At 43.2% G+C, this 14,345-nt stretch overlaps 1 protein-coding gene across 3 annotated transcripts in view; it reads right to left on the reverse strand.

Annotated features, from left to right (window-relative positions):
- dgkb (diacylglycerol kinase, beta) overlaps positions 1 to 855 on the reverse strand; it is a 259,708-nt gene extending 258,853 nt beyond the window's left edge. For all 3 annotated transcript variants that reach the window (XM_061915511.1, XM_061915509.1, XM_061915508.1), the window contains exons 1-2: positions 717 to 855; positions 369 to 538 (exon numbers count right to left, since the gene is read on the reverse strand). The gene's annotated coding sequence lies outside the window, so the exon portion shown is untranslated. The remainder of the gene's footprint in view (positions 1 to 368; positions 539 to 716) is intronic.
- Between the last annotated feature and the right edge of the window lie 13,490 nt (positions 856 to 14,345).

Raw genomic sequence — 14,345 nt, forward strand, 5'->3', positions numbered from 1 at the left:
TCAAGAGTGGAATCATGCTGAGGAAATGCATCCATTAGGGAATATCAGGCTTGACCTGGCATCACCCTTGTTTACGTGTGGAGAAAAAGCTCACGGTACTAGAAGTCAGCTGGAGGAGCGTCAGCCATCTTTTCCGAACGCCTGTGGATGCAGAGGCATCAATTATTGGGCTCAGCAAGTGTCAAGGAGGGAAGCGCGCAGGGGTACCCGCCGTATCCTTCTATTTTGTCATTGATGAGCAGCATCCTCACACAGGTCTCTAGCCTACATTATCTGGTCCGGCAGAGGATCCACACACATGAGACACAATCGGCCACTGCGACACCCGTGTGAGCTGCGGAAACGAGAAGGAATGTCAACATCCTCACCTGCCGCCTGGAAGTCCACGCCGATGAAGGTCTGCGCTCACATCCCCAGATGTGCCAACCTCCGATCCCGTGGATGCCGAGGCAGGAATCAGAAGTGGAGTGTGAAGACGACGCGGTAGTGCTGCTGCAGACCACACTTCATGTCAGAGGGGATGCTGTTTGTTTTCCTCCTGTCGGGTGAGAGAAACAGAGAGAGAGAGAGAGAGAGAGAGAGAGAGAGAGAGAGAGAGAGAGAGAGAGAGAGAGAGAGAGAGAGAGAGAGAGAGAGAGCGGATTCATCACTTTTCCATACTCGCGCTCGTGCGCGTCACACGCCCCTCCCCTCGGTCACTCCGGTTCTTTACCCACCGTCCTCCTCGTCTTCTCGTTCTCCGGTCAACATGAATGGAGCATCCGCGTTAGCATTCAGGCGGCGAGAGCGGCAACTTGTGGGAAATCCCCACCCCACCCCCCACCCGTCCCCGTCCGTCCGTCTCCCAGGATCAGGAGATCGGAACTGGGAGATGAGCGAGGATTTGTTTGGAAAAAGGGGAGGGGGGGAAAAAAAGACATGAATGATTTATTATGGAAAAGAGCACACACACACACACACAAACACTTATTAATGAGTGATGTCATCCAGCAAGTTCAATACGTCCTCATGGAGAACTGGAAAGGTCAAAGACGACTATGGTGTATCCCTCAGGGCACGGTCTGGGTTTTCTCCTGCATTCCGATACACAATGAAAGTCCACCTCTAGCTTTGTCATTAGTACTGTATTTAACAGGGGTGTTTAAAGGCCTACTGAAACCCACTACTACCCACCACGCAGTCTGATAGTTTATATATCAATGATGAAATATTACATTGCAACACATGCCAATACGACCTTTTTAGTTTACTAAATTGCAATTTTAAATTTCCCGGGATTTTTTTCTTGAAAACGTCGCGAAATGATGACGTAGACGCATGACGTCACAGGCTGTTATGAATATAAGCGCTGCACACACACACAGCTAAAAGTCGTCTGCTTTAACGGCATAATTACACAGTATTTTGGAGATCTGTGTTGCTGAATCTTTTGCAATTTGTTGGAGAGGTCAAAGTAGAAAGATGGAGTTGGGAAGCTTTAGCCTTTAGCCACACAAACACACGGTGATTCCTTGTTTAAAATTCACGGAGGTGAAACTTTAGTATGGATCACAGCGGACATGTCAACCAGCAGGTTTCGGTGAGAAAATTGTGGTTAAAAAGTCGCCTCTTACCGGATATCAGCTGAGCTTGTGCCGTCCATACAGCTGACGTCGACTTCCCCGAGACACTGTGTGTCAACACCCGGCCGTGGACGTACACTTCCGACTATCAGGTACTATTTAACTCACTAAAACACTAGCAACACAATAGAAAGATAAGGGATTTCCCAGAATTATCCTAATAAATGTCTCTAGAAACATATGAATCCGTCTCAATGCAACGCGATTGCAATCGCGTTTTGTTTTTTTTAACTTGTTTTTGTTTGTTTGTTTCTAGTCCATCGCTATCAATATCTTCAAACACAAATCTTTCATCCTCGCTCAAATTAATGGGGAAATTGTCGTTTTTTTGGTCTGAATAGCTGTTTTTGTTGGAGGCTCCCATTAAAATCAATGTGAATATGTGAGGAGCTGTCACGCCAAATTTCTTCTTAGGATACTGAATAGAGCTGGACAATGCTCAGTCTTTCACAAGAAAGGATGGGGCGAGGTACACCCCTTTGTCCACAACTGTGTAAGCAAATAGTCAAACAGTTCAAGAACAACATTTCTCAAAGTTCAATTGCAAGAAATTTAGGGATTTCAACATCTACGGTCCGTAATATCATCAAAAGGTTCAGAGAATCTGGAGAAATCACTCCAAGTAAGCGGCATGGCCAGAAACCGACATTGAATGACCGTGACCTCCGATCCCTCAGACGGCACTGTATCAAAACCGACATCAATCTGTACAGGATATCACCACATGGGCTCAGCAACACTTCATAAAACCACTGTCACTAAATACAGTTTGTCGCTACAACTGTAAGTGCAAGTTAAAGCTCTACTATGAAAAGCGAAAGCCATTTATCAACAACATCCAGAAACGCCACCGGCTTCTCTGGGCCCGAGATCATCTAAGATGGACTGATGCAAAGTGGAAAAGTGTTATGTGGTCTGACGAGTCCACATTTCTAATTGTTTTTGGAAATATTCGACACCGTTTCATCTGGACCAAAGGGGAAGTGAACCATCCAGACTGTTTTTGACGCAAAGTTCAAAAGCCAACATCTGTAATGGTATGGGGGTGCGATAGTGCCCAAGGCATGGGTAACTTACCCATCTGTGAAGGCACTATTAATGCTGAAAGGTACATACAGGTTTTGGAACAACATATGTTGCCATCTAAGTGCCATCTTTTTCATGGACGCCCCTGCTTATTTCAGCAAGACAATGCCAAGCCACATTCAGCACGTGTTACAACAGCGTGGCTTTGTAAAAAAAGAGTGCGGGTACTTTCCTGGCCCGCCTGCAGTCCAGACCTGTCTCCCATCGAAAATGTGTGGCGCATTATGAAGTGTGAAATATGTCAGAGGAGACCCCGGACTGTTGAACGACTGAAGCTCTAAATAAAACAAAAATGGGAAAGAATTCAACTATTAAAGCTTATTGGTACCTGTGTGCGTGTTTTTGGGATCTGCATAAAGTAATGTTATAATGTTATAAGGGGATGTTATTCTCAAATGGCAAATGACTTCAATTGAACATTCCAAAATATCAACTGCTCGTAAGGTTGAACTTGAAATGGTCAACACATATAAGTACCTTGGAATTGTCATTGATGAGAACTTGTGCTTTAAATCACATGTAAAAACGTGTGTTTAAACTTAAAATGAAATGGGGGTCTTGAAGTCTTGATGGTCCTTACAAGTAAGGAATAAGTTAAATTAAGAACCTCTTTTATGACTTTGCTAGGTAATGGGGACTAAAATGCTTTCTGTTCATGCAACTGGCACTTATCTAAAAAAAAACTAAACAGATGCTGTATCTCTCTGCCTTACATTTTATTACTGGTTCTGGCAACTTTGTCCACCAATGCACTTTTTATCCAATGGCAAACTGTCCACCTTTGCCCACCGATTTTCTCAATGGATGTTTTTTATATACAATACAATAAAACACTTATTGGGCTGGTTTCCACCTATTTGTGTTCTTATATGTGTAGAGATTTCTGACACTACAGTTCGCAGGACATCCCTAGCATGTTGGTTCCTCGAGCTAACCCAAGTCTTGGGGGGAAAGAAAGCCTTCAAACATGCTGCTCTATGGTCTTGGAATGACTTGCAAAAGAATCTGAGGCTACCTGAACTGATCACTTTGGGGAAATTTCAGTCCATTTTAAAGGATCGAGAAACCATTTCCATAGGGCAATGTGCTAGTTTTAAATAGTTTTCTACTGAAACATTGTATATTTCTGTTGACCTATGGCCTGTTTTCATGTTTGTAGTTATTTGTATATTTAACTATAGTGTGTGGCTGCTGCCATTTTGTGTTATATATATTCCTGTAACTTTGTTTTGCTCCCCTCTTGGCCAGGTCACTCGTTGACAAACGATTTTAATCTCAATGAGTTTTACCTGGTTAAATAAAGGATATTGATTGATTGATAACTCCAGAACATTTGAAATCAAACCATGGAGGCATTGCGAAGATATTTATAAAATAATATTGCCTTCCTTCATTGCACCGATGAAATCACCGGATTATCCCGATATGGTAGAAATTTACCCGAATTGCTTAGCGCAAGTCCACCATTGTAGTCATTATAGTCATTTTTTCTCTGTCCTCTTGTTGTGGGGCAGACTGTCTCGTAGATCCACATGCATCCTTCGCTGGTGCCATTTTTAATACAAAGCAGTGTAAAGTTCTAAACTATATCTGTCAGTCGACTCCATATGAAAGGGCTAACAACTAAAACTCGGCAGATGAGGAGGAGACAATGTTGAAGTGGAGGCACACAAAAATGCCCGCCCACAAAACGGCTCATCCAAAACATACGTTCAGAAATGGGCGTGATGTTGATGTGTAAAACATAATCAATGCACAATTTTAAACAAATAACTACTGTTAACTGTAATGTAGACCACAAGGAATTGTTTCTAATGTAGAAAAAAAAAATCATAATATGACCCCTTTAAAGACAGCATTAATCCAATCCAGACGGTTAATATTAAATCGGTTACAATTTTTTATACCTGCAATTGTTCTCAGAATAATTTAACTTGATTAAACCCTTTCTAACATGCCACACTTCAAAATAACAAAAGTATGTGCCGATATCGGAATGAAAAAGTTGTATCGGGGCAAGCCTATGTCTATGTGATATATGACGGGTATTATGTTGAACATTGTTGCAGCTAAGTTGCTAGTCCGAGTCCATGGTTTTCGCCCGAAAAAGGGTGGAGTGTCATCTCCGGGTTGGGGAGGAGACCCTGCCCCAAGTGGAGGACTTAAAGTACCTCGGAGTGTTGTCCACGAGTGAGGGAAGAGTGGATCGTGAGATCGACAGGCAGATCGGTGCGACGTCTTCGGTAATGTGGACGCTGTATCGATCTGTTGTGGTGAAGAAGGAGCTGAGCCAGAAGGCAAAGCTCTAAATTTACCCATCCTCACCTATGGTTATGAGCTTAGGGTTATGACCGAAAGGACAAGATCAAGGGTACAAGCGCCAAAATTATTTTCTTCCGCCGGGTGGCAGGGCTCTCCCTTAGAGATTGTCATCCAGGAGGAGCTCAAAGTAAAGCCTCTGTTCCTCCATCGAGAGGAGCCAGAAGAGATGGTTCGGGCATCTGGTCAGGATGCCACCCAAACGCCTGCCTTGGGATGTGTTTAGGGCACGTAGGAGGCCACGGGGAAAACCAAGGACACGTTGGGAAGACTATGTCTCCCGGCTGGCCTGGGAAGGCCTCGGGATTCCCCTCCAAGAGCTTGATGAAGTGGCTAGGCAGTGGAAAGTCTGGGCTTCCCTGCTTAGGCTGCTGCACCCGCGACCTGACCTCGGATAAGCGGAAGAAGATGGATGGATGGATGAAGAGTTGCATGTAAAAAGTGGATAAAGTGGACAATAGTGGTTCTTGGAGACGCACAACTCATCAGCATTTTCTGATTTGTGAAAACAGTTTCTTGACGACCTACGTTTTGCTTGCATTGACAGAAATGAATATGTTGTCACATTACAAAGGCAACGTGAAGAGCTAGACAAACAAAAACAAATTACCGTTCTAAGCCTTGGTGCTGTTCTCTAGGTCCTCATTCAGTGGAAAGTAAGCAGTCGCCATGGCAACTTGTAAGTGCAGATGAACCTTTCCAATAGATCTCCATCAGCTGCTTTCTCTCTTATGCCAGTGGGGCTGCTTGTTTACATTCAAGCCTCTGCAACAATGGCGGCAAAGAAGGAATGGGTGCGAGCGTGACCATGACGAAGCGCCGGTTCAATAATTGCTGCATATCTCGGCCACAGCTACCAAAAAAAAATAATGAGTAGCATTCATGGTGCAGCAAATTTTCCTCCAAAGAGAGCAACTGTGTCTTCAACATGGCGCCCTGCAGCGCTTGTAAACATTTATATTTATATATAAATCAATTCTTCTCCACTTCTGTGCTAAAAATAGCAGCCAGAAGAGCAGAGTCTGCCGATGTGTGGAAAGCTATGGACGCTTATGTAACGTCTGCAAGGTATGACCTCAGGGATTCCTCCCAGAGGAGCATGGCTGACAGATGGATATAAAGCAAGGACTGCAAGAGCCTCTCCCTGAACCCGTATTTATCATCTCCCAGGCCGTAGCACTAAGCATGAAGAGAAAGTGACGTTGATACTCCTCAAGGCAACTTGTTTGCTTCAGCGATTTGTCTCTCAAGGAAGCGGGGGAAGATAGTAGCGTTTAAAAAAAATAAAAAATAAAACAGACGTCCAGTCTTGCATGGTGGCATCAATGCAGTGCTTATCAAATATTTTCTGTTACGCCTCAGTAGGAAGAAGAAACCTTTCCCACACACACACAATGTGGCGGGACTATAATTTGTCTATGAAAGTGTTATCTCTGCATAACATTGTACAAACAGGAGAGCAGTTGCAACTTGAGAGGCTCCCTCTTTTTTTTTAACAGTCTCAACTCTCCTTTCTTGTCAAGCTCCAAACTGCGGCACACTTTCACCTCTCACAATAACAGCGGTGTGTTCCACATCCGGTCTGACTGCGCTAACAAAATAAAGTCAATAAAATAAAGTACATTACACAGGCATAATGCATTTAAAGTACTTATTGATACATTCACAAAAAAATATTACCGTATTGTGGAGAGACGGAGCCGACGAGCCGACAGCGGGCTAGGAAAAATGGCTGTCCTACCCAAGATGGAGGCCAGGAGGCAGAGCATGCAGCAGAGAGGAGAGGCGTGGCACGCTTGGAACGACACTGCAGCCATCAGAGTCAGGTGCGTAAACCACACACCTGCTCTCAATCCCGGCATCTGCTCCTACAGTTTAAAAGGGGAGAAGGAGGAGCGATTGTCGGAGAAGTAGGAGAAGTAGGAGAAAGACCTGGAGAGCGACAACGACCAAAAGCGAGCCGAAGACAACAGCGAGGACGCAGCCGATCAAGGAGCGAGAGAGGAGCGCGCAGGAAGGAGCGGAGCAGCTGAAAAGTGATCCGACGAAAAGACAAGCTGTTATTGAAAAATAAAGCGAGTCAAACCTGCTAAGCGATGTCATTCCTCAATGATCCATGCAACCCACACGATGGCGGCAAGGAGCCGTTCACACATATTTTTTGGAGTATAAATCGCTCCGGAGTATAAGTTGTACCTGCCGAAAATGCATAATAAAGAAGGAAAAAAACATATATAAGTCGCACTGGAGTATAAGTCGCATTTTTGGGGGAAATGTATTTGATAAAACCCAACACCAAGGAAAGACATTTGAAAGGCAATTTACAATAAATAAAGAATAGTGAACAACAGGCTGAATAAGTGTATGTTATATGACGCATAAATAACCAACTGAGAACGTGCTTGGTATGTTAACATAACATATTATGGTAAGAGTCACTCAAATAACTATAACATACAGTACATGCTATACGTTTACCAAACAATCCGTCATTCCTAATCGCTGAATCCCATGAAATCTTATACGTCGAGTCTCTTACGTAAATGAGTTAATGTGTGTGAAACTATTAACACATTACCGTAAAATATCAAATAATGTTATTAATATATTATTTATATATATATACATATATATATATATATATATATATATATATATATATATATATATATATACATATATATACAGTATATATATATATATATATATATATATATATATATATATCCATCCATCCATTTTCTACCGCTTATTCCCTTTTGGGGTCGCGGGGGGCGCTGGCGCCTATCTCAGCTACAATCGGGCGGAAGGCGGCGTACACCCTGGACAAGTCGCCACCTCATCGCAGGGCTGACACAGATAGACAGACAACATTCACACTCACATTCAAACACTAGGGCCAATTTAGTGTTGCCAATCAACCTATCCCCAGGTGTATGTCTATATAAGTCGCTCCTGAGCAGAGGTGGGTAGTAACGCGCTACATTAACTCCGTTACATCTACTTGAGTAACTTTTGGGATAAATTGTACTTCTAAGAGTAGTTTTTATGCAACATACTTTTACTTTTACTTGAGTATATTTATAGAGAAGAAACGCTACTTTTACTCCGCTCCATTTATCTACATTCAGCTCGTTACTTGCTACTTTTTTTTTTTTATCGATCTGTTAATGTTTGTTTTGGTCTGTCAAACAGACCTTCAATGTAGGATACGCATGCCTGCGTTTCACCAATCACATGCAGTCACTGGTGACGTTGGACCAATCAAACAGAGCCAGGCGGTCACATGAACGTCACACGTGGAACCCGACTTAAACAAGTTGAAAAACTTATTGGGGTGTTACCATTTAGTGGTCAATTGTACGGAATATGTATTGTACTGTGCAATCTACTAATACAAGTTTCAATCAATCAATCAAACAATCAATCAATGCCTACTGAGCCTATGGTGCTATTAAGTTAAGTTGTGGCTCAATGTGCCTTAATTGTTTTATCTTAATGTATTATTATTTAATATTATTGTTTTAGTTACTTAAGAGATATTCCTGGCTCTGAATTTGATCATTGCTATGTTTATGTTTTTGTGCATTATTTGTTGCCGTAATCATTAAACAAACAGGTTACTCATCAGTTACTCAGTACTTGAGTGGTTTTTTCACAACATACTTTTTACTTTTACTCAAGTAAATATTTGGGTGACTACTCCTTACTTTTACTTGAGTAATACATCTCTAAAGTAACAGTACTCTTACTTGAGTACAATTTCTGGCTACTCTACCCACCTCTGCTCCTGAGTATAAGTCGCACCCCTGGCCAAACTATGAAAAAAACTGTGACTTATATTCCGAAAATACGGTATTCTTTGACCTAAATTATTAGTCAAATGGTCCAAGATGTATTGTACAAAATATAAATGCAAGACTTTTGTTTTTGCTCCAATTTTTCATGAGTTGAACTCAAAGATCTAAAACTTTTACCATACACACAGAAACCCCATTTCTCTCAATAATTTTTCACAACGTTGTCAGAATCTGTGTTAGTGAGCCTCCACTAGTTGCCAAGATAATCCATCCTACCTCACAGGTGTGGCATTTCACAATGCTGATTAAACAGCATGATTCTTGCACAGGTATACCATAGGCTGCCCCACAATTAAAGGCCACACTGAAATGTGTAGTTTTATCACACAGCACAATGCCACAGGTGTCTTAGGTTTTGAGGGAGCATGCATTTGGCATGCTGACTGTAGGAATGTCCACCAGATCCGTTGCCCGTAAAATGAATGTTCATTTCTCTACCATAAGTCGTGTGAGGACTCTTCTTCAGCATGGTAATGCCGGTGTTGTTTTCCCGACGATGCGTTTAAGCAGAACACAGCAATGGTAAGATGTAAGGTATTTATTAAATAATAAAAAGGCTGGGAACAAAAACACTGCTGTAAAGAGAAGGCAAACAAAAGACGCAAGCGTGAAAGCTAGGATAACACTAGGAAACTAAAACTTGGCTCGAGGGCACAAACGAGAAAACAAATCATCAGTATGAAAACTGGAATAAATAAGTGGCATAGCGTGAGAGCTAGCGAGAAAATACATACGATAGAAAGATGAGAATCGTCACGGTAGCACGTAGGCAAATTACGATCCGAGAATGAATAACGAAAAGGGGCGAGTTTAAATAAGGGAGGTGATTAGAAAAACAGGTGTGCGTAGATAAGGGGCAGGTGAACTAATGAGCTACCATGGTGACAGACTGAACAGGAAATAAAGACGTTAAACAACAGGGTGATACAAAAATGGAACAATAAACCAGACTATGGGAAGATCGGAGTACGGATCTTAACAGTATCCCCCCCAAAAAGACAGATCCCAGATGTCCCAAAAACACAACAAAAATTTGAACCCCCTCCCCAAAACTAGAAAGTCCACAAACGAAGGGAGGGCGGAGGGAGGCCACGGTGGAGGGTCGCCAGGTCGCATGTCCCCGAATCCACCGACGACAGGCAATGTGGCGGATGGAACGCCGCTGCCGAAAGAGTTTTGGCGGCCAACCCGGGCACGGCCACATCCGTGGCTGACATCGAGGAGGGAGTGTCCAGCGAGGAGGACGAACTCGTGGAAGTCGCGGTAGCTGTGGGCGGTGTGGAAGCCGCAGGAACCGTGCGCATAGAAGCAGACGGCGACGTCGTCGTAGAGGCAGGCGTGGTAGTCGTCGGCGTGACTGGTGTGGACTCGTCGTCGGTGCCGGTGTAGGCTCCAGCCCCTTCGTGGGCGGTGCATGGCGGCGTGGAGCTGGTACCGGTACCTGTCGAGGTGCTGGTACTGGCACTTGTTGAGGAGCTGGTATGTGAACCAGGCTAGGATCCGGTGCTGGCTTCAGAACCAGGCTGGAGTCTAAAACTGGTGTGAGAACCAGGCTAGAAAACATTTCTGGTGTGAAAACCAGGTTAGAGTCATGTGCTGGTGTGAGAACCAGACTGGGAGAAGTGCCGAACACCGGTGGTGGAGGAAGGACTGGAGGTAATGACTTTGAGAGTCTGAACACCGGTGGAGGAGGTCTACTTGGCCATTGAGACTTGGCCGGGGGAAACACAGGTGGAGGAGGTCTACTAGGAGCTAGTGGTTTAATGGGTTTAAATACTGGTAATGGTGGCCTACATGGAGGTGCCAATCGAAATACTGGTGGAGGAGGACGTTGTGGAGGCAGAGGCTTGGTTGAACGCCGCTGTGCTACCTCCGTAGCACAGCTGCCAGCATGAGCCCCTCCTTCCAAAAGCGGATGCCAGACGCTTTTTTATGGTCTGAAAAGGTATTTACGGGTGGGCAGAGGGAGGTTAGGCGGTGGGTAGATTCCTCCCCTCTAGAATTACCAGAAAGTCCTTTTGAAAAAGGAGAAAAACCCTTGGACTTGGGCGGGAAAAGAGACTTAGAAGGTGGAGTTGAAAAAAAACTAGGTGACTGAGGTTGACTAGAATAATGACAAAAATATCCTGATACTTCTGTATCTTATTATTAATGTTATTGTCATTTGAAAATTGTTGAGAATTTGAATTACTGTCCAAAATATAAAAATCTTCAGAAAAAACGTCAACAACAGGGGCCGGTGTTGCGTCACCTGTGGGCGTTCCCCAAATGTCGTCATCGCTTGTGTCAGAGAAAGTGTCATGGCGGCTGAAGGAATGATTTGAAAAAAAAACAAGCTGGATTACCGGTAGTGGAAGGTGAATTCTGAATGAAATGACATTTGCTGTGTCCATGGGGAGGAATAAGTGGTGCTGGAACATTATTGCCGCGCGGGGGACCTCTCCACTGGACCCCCCGCCTCTTCGGGGCAGCGCGAACGGCTTCGGAGGGGACTTCAGGCCCACAGCCGAGTCTTTCCGGCTCCCAAGCCATGAGCTCCAACCACAGACCTAAATCGGAGCGTTCCTCCTGTGGTTTCGTCGCGGAAAAACATTTTGATGCTCGGATCCTACTGTGAGGACTCTTCTTCGGCATGGTAATGCCGGTGTTTTTTTCCCCAAGGATGCGTCTAAGCAGAACACAGCAAAGGTAAGATGTAAGGTATTTATTAAATAATAAAAAGGCTAGGAACAAAAACACTGTTGTAAAGAGAAGGCAAACAAAAGACGCAAGCGTGAAAGCTAGGATAACACTAGGAAACTAAAACTTGGCTTGAGGGCACAAACGAGAAAACAAATCATCAGTATGAAAACTGGAATAAACAAGTGCCATAGTGTGAGAGCTAGCGAGAAAATACATACGATTCGTCACCGTAGCACGTAGGCAAATTAGGATCCGAGAATGAATAACGAAAAGGGGCGAGTGTAAATAAGGGAGGTGATTAGAAGAAACAGGTGTGCGTAGATAAGGGGCAGGTGAACTAATGAGCTACCATGGTGACAGACTAAACAGGAAATAAAGACGTTAAACAACAGGGTGATACAAAAACGGAACAATAAACCAGAATATGGGAAGATCGGAGTACGGATCTTAACAAGTTCTCTCCAAATGTGTTTCAGAGAATTTGGCGGCACATCCATCCGGCCTCACAACCGCAGACCATGTGTAACCACAACAGCCTAGGACCTTCATATCCAGCAAGGCACCTCCATGATCGTCTGAGACCAGCCACACGGACAGCTGCTGCAATACTTGGTTTGCATAACAAAAAAATGTCTGCACAAAATGGAAAAACTGTCCCAGGAAAGCTCACCTGCATGCTTGTCATCCTGATCAGGGTCTCGACCTGACTGCAGTTTGTCATTGTAACCTACTTGAGTGGGCAAATGCTCACATACGATGGCATCTGACACTGCAGAGGTGTTCGCTTTACGAAATAATCCAGGTTTTCAGATGGCAGACAGCGTGTGTGGCGTTGTGTGGGAGACAGGTTTGCTGATGTCAACATTGTGAATGGATGTGGGGGCGGGGTTGTGGTATGGTATGTTATGGACAACGAACACAAGTACATTTTATTGATGGCATTTTGAATGCACAGAGATACCGTGACGAGATCCTGAGGCTCATTCTTGTGCCATTCACCCAAGATCATCACCTCATGTTGCAGCATGACAATGCACGGCCCCATGTTGCAAGGACCTCCACTCTATTCCTGGAAGCTGAAAACATCCCAGTTCTTGCATGGTCAGCATATTCATTGGATATGTCACCCATTCAGCATGTTTGGGATGCTGTGGATCAACGTATACAACAGCGTGGTCCAGTTTCTGCCAACATCCAGCAACTTGGCACAGCCATTGAAGAGGAGTGGACCAACTTTCCAGAGGCCACAATAAACAACTTGATCAACTCTATGCCAAGGAAATGTGTTGCACTGCGTGAGGCAAATAGTGATCACAACAGATACTGACTGCATTTCTGACCCCCCTCCCGATCCAATAAAGCAAAACTATACATATTAGAGTGGCCTTTAATTGTGGACAGCCTAAGGCAGTGTTTTGTAACCACTGAGATAGTGTCTGGTGTGCCGTGGGAAATTACGCAACTTCACCTATCCATCCATGCATTTCCTACCGCATATTCCCTTTTTGATTTTTTTCAAATCAATAATTATAACCTGCAAATAATGTGCCGTTACTTAGTGTCTGTGCTGTGTAGAATTTGGCAGGGTAAGCACCTAATACTCCACGTCAGTAGGTGGCAGCTGGTAGTTAATTACTTTGTAAAAGTCGAAATGTGTCGGGCGAGACGAGGATGGTTTGTTGTGTTCCCAATATGCAGACCACAGCGGGAGGCAACGTGCAGGTAAAAAGGTATGTAATGTGTAAACTTAAATTGAACAAAAGGGAAAGGAAAAGGAAAAGGCAATGGCTATGCAAAGCGAAAGTAAAACGGAACTGGCTACAAAGTAAGCAGAAACACAATGCTTGACGACAGCAAAAACTTACAACGTCCACAAAGTACATCCGTACATGACGTGACAATCAACAAAGTCCACACAAAGAAGGATAGCAACAACTTCAATAGTCTTGCTTGCTAACAAGAAGCAGGTGCGGGGAATAGCGCTCAAAAGGAAGACATGAAACTGCTACAAGAAAATATCAAACAAAACAGGAAGGGCCACCAAAATAACAGCGCAAGACAAGAACTGAAGCACTACACACAGGAAAACACTAACAAACTCAAAATAAGTCATGACGACCTGGTGGAGTTTAATTTTTGAAAGTTTTCTGCTGGTGGTGTGCCTCTGTATTTTTTAATGAAAAAAATGTGCCTTGCCTCAAAAAAGGTTGAAAAACACTGGCTTAAGCCATACCTGTGCAATAATCATGCTATTTAATCAGCATTTTGATATGCCACACCCGTGAGGCAGGTTGGATTATTTTGGCAAAGAAGAAATGGTCACTAACACAGATTTTAGACGGATTGGAGAACAATATTTGAGAGGAATAGGTATGTTATGTATTTAGCAACATTTTGATCTCTTTGAGTTGAATTGTTTTTGAAAAATGGGAGCAAAAATAAGTGTTGCATTTATACTATTGGTCGGTATAAATGTGAGGATTATAGCATTTTTTAATGTTATTCATGACATAAAAACAAAATTTTTTGGTGGTGCAAAAATGTATAAAACGAAAATGTTTTAATTTAATGAAAAAATATGTTATTGTTTTATTATATTGCTATTGTTATTTTAATATACAATTAAATTACAATTACAAATTATATCCAAACTGAGTTGTGGTCGTAAGATAAACACTCATATTTTCAAATAAATGAATAATCGTGTTGTTAATTGTGATTTCAATATCAAACAAAATAAATGTGATTATTATGTTAGCTATAATCGTCCAGCCCT

Source organism: Nerophis ophidion, linkage group LG11 (assembly GCF_033978795.1).
Source record: "Nerophis ophidion isolate RoL-2023_Sa linkage group LG11, RoL_Noph_v1.0, whole genome shotgun sequence".
Taxonomy (NCBI): Eukaryota; Metazoa; Chordata; class Actinopteri; order Syngnathiformes; family Syngnathidae; genus Nerophis; species Nerophis ophidion.